This window comes from Elgaria multicarinata, chromosome 6, assembly GCF_023053635.1.
Source record: "Elgaria multicarinata webbii isolate HBS135686 ecotype San Diego chromosome 6, rElgMul1.1.pri, whole genome shotgun sequence".
Lineage (NCBI taxonomy): Eukaryota > Metazoa > Chordata > Lepidosauria > Squamata > Anguidae > Elgaria > Elgaria multicarinata.
In genome coordinates this window covers 38,664,602-38,668,035 of record NC_086176.1, presented here as the reverse complement: position 1 = coordinate 38,668,035, position 3,434 = coordinate 38,664,602, and positions in this window count along the sequence as shown.

Sequence of the window (3,434 nt, the reverse complement as noted above, 5' to 3'; positions counted from 1 at the left end):
GGCGCAGTGCACATGGGGGTGGCAGATCACTACCAGTTGTGACACCTCTCAAATCACCTTCCTCACCGCTATTAGGCTTGGAGTAGGAATGTTAAAGAAATCTGCAACAGAAACAAATGAATTTGGATTTCTGTGAATCCAACTCATGGATTATGCAACAGGCCAGCTTCTCCTGAGACACAGAGATTCCACATACTTGTGGGCCATTTTTTTTTAAAAAAAAACTTTCCTGAATTTTCCACAAATTTAGTCATAGAAAAAGACATACAATTAAAAAAAAAAAAAAACCATGAAAATTCACATTTAGGAGGATTTGCACATTTGTGGGGTGATTTGTATATTGGGGGGTGTTTGCAAGTGTGAATTTGCACAATTTTGAGAAATTGGAAAAAATCCAATTCCATCAATGAGAGGACAATGAAACGAAAGACACCTGAAAATCTGTGAAAAGTAGACTGGACAGATTTTACAACATCTGTGCATCAGTAGCTTGGAGAAGCCTTTCATTGAAGCCCATGGAAGCCTTCTTTAACCCTAATCGCTGTGTGGGGGGGATAAAGTGGGGAGCCTTCAGGCCACATCTGACCTGTGGGGCAGAGGTTCCTAACCCACAATGTATCTTCCCTCAGCTAGCAAGTTCAAACAAAAAGATAGCAAAAATTTAGGCACATCAACAAAAGAATTTACTAATTCCAAGAGCTGGTTCAGAAATGCATGCTCATGAATTGATGACTTCAGCACAAAGTACATGTGTGAATAAGGGCATCACACATATTTAATCCCACAGACAGAAATGTTCCTGTTACCTCACACCTCCTCAAATGTAATGCTTTTTGATAGAGTCAGTTCATACTTCAGCTATGAGTTATCAAGGGCACAGTAATCAAATGGCGAGGAAGAACATGATGCATGTGCATACCTGTCCACATGCTGTGCACATTTATGCAAAAAGTTCAGACTAGGCCTCGTTTTACACACTGATGTTGTGTACTATCAATAGGTATATATCCACTCAATTAGGAAATAGGGCATGGACACTTCTCTCTTAATTAATGAACTATTGTTTGGATTTGCCAGATTTTAATCAAAGAAACTTTGTGTCCTGAAGCCAAAGAGTTATTTGAACTAAATAATGCATTATTCAGCTAGTAGAAATAGTCGGCTACATTATTAGAAGTTCCTCTCCAATTAGTGAGGTAATGAATTGTTAACAAACAGAAAGAAGTTCTGCTTTAATTTTCAGTTCAGTAATATGGTCAACACAGAAAGCAGTTCTACATGACACTTCACCTTTTCCCAAAGTCCTGATTAAAATTACTACCATCCTGTCCTTTGATAAGCACATATGGGCCTAGTTTTCTTAATCAACGGATACTAGCAGCTACATTTTCATTTTCTTCTCATAGAAATGCTTCCACTTCAATGAATCTCCATTTCTCTATCAATAATTTGAAGATGGCTTGTCATTAAGTAAAGGTAGATGTCATGCCACTACTGTCCCAAGAAAGAAAGAAAAAGCTCACAGTGTCACTTAGCTCTCATCAGCAACCGACAGGCGCCATTAATATTAAAGTACATTGTGGCACCTGTTAAACATATTTGTCTTTAGAAGTTTCTGGTTTCTTTGAAAGCATGCCAGATGTCTTTAGCAGTAGCCCCCTGGGAAAATGACCTACTAGTTAGAGGGTTGTTGTTTTTCTCATGCATTTTCTCAGGATGAGATAAGGGGAAGTTCTTTGATCATTCTCGCCAAAGGTTGGATTGTCTAGATTTCCAGTTCCAGTGTTGCATGACTATCACCAGGCAATCCTGGGTGTCCATTTCCTTTGCTGTTTCATGAGACACTAAAATATGCTTGAACGATATTCACTTAGAAAGGAGAGGGGACTGTTCAAATGATGTAAATGTAACAATGAGCTCAAATTGAATTTTGCATTGGGCCAGGCTAGTTGACCATTGATTCAAATTCTTTCCCTCCTCTCTTTAGATCTCCAAACAGCTAGCGATTCCTGTTGCATGTCAGATAAAGGCATTTTTTTGGCAACAGCTCCACCTTGATAGTGTTCCACAGATGTCATGTAGGAAGTTCACAGAACAATTGCCTCTTTCTTGTTTGCTTGTTTGCTTTCTTTCTTTGTCTCAGGAACACGGGAGAAGGATCATTCAAGGTTCTATCCCGAATACAAATACAAATTGTGGAAGGAAAAGATGAAAAGGAAAGGCCAGCATGCTTCTGGTGCTGAATAGAATTCAGGAGAGAAGCAAAACCAGTGGTGAATGTGTCAGAGAGAAAAGAGTCAGAAGCAAGCCTCCTTTGGGTATTTAGTATAACTTATAACCAAACACTCTGGGAACAGACTGTGCTGGCCTGACGTGTATACATGGAGGGCTCATCTGTGCAGATAGCTGTAGTGCTCAGGCAGATGCCAGGGGATGGGGCTACATTACAGCCATGACATTGGTAGGCTGACCATATGAAAAGAAGGGCAGGGCTCCTGTATCTTTAACAGTGGCGTAGAAAAGGGAATTTCAGCAGGTGTCATTTGCATGCATGCAGCACCTGGTGAAATTCCCTCTTCATCACAACAGTTGAAGCTGCAGGACCCTGCCTTCTTGACCAGATACAAAAGAGGGCAGGGCTCCTGTAGCTTTAACTGTTGTGATGGTGAGGGAATTTCACCAGGTGCTGCATGCATGCAAATGACACCTGCTGAAATTCCTTTTTCTGTTCAAGTGTTAAAGGTACAGGAGCCTAGACATTGGGAGTGGAGCTACACAACAGCCCTGTTCCCAGACTGTGTGTAAATTGATCACCCAAACAGGACAGCCAATTATCCCTCTGTCCTCCTTCTCTTTTCCAAATGGGCTTCGGTTGCAAAATCAATGGAAGCCTCACCGTTAATGATGAATCCTAGCAACCATTTATTTATTTTTATTACATTTACATCATATCCAGGTTTGGTCTCAAATATTTCGCTACCTGAGAAGAAGGGCAAGATGGTGTCTCCTCTGCCCACCAATTCCATGTACGAAAGCTGACCAGAGTGGCAGCTGAATCTTATTTCAACACTAGCCAGGACATCCTCCACAACACCCGAGGGCAACAGGCTTAGGAGGCGCACAGGGCACATTGTGCACCCTTCAGCATTTGCCACCTGAGGCCTCACTCTGCCTAATGGTAGTGCTGGTCCTGATCCCACCTTTCTTCCATCCTGGAACTTAAAGCAGCATGCAAAGGGTTCCTGAAAGAGTCTCCCCACCGCCCCACCATCTCATCCCCCAGGCACTGACCAGACCAAGACATGCTTAGCTTCAGCATGTTTGCTGCTAGGATGGATCTGTCAGTTTCACTTTCTCCCACCTTTGCATTCTTTAAATCGCACGTTCTTGCCACCTGCCCACCAAGAAGCAAATCACTTTGCATGCCTCATTCT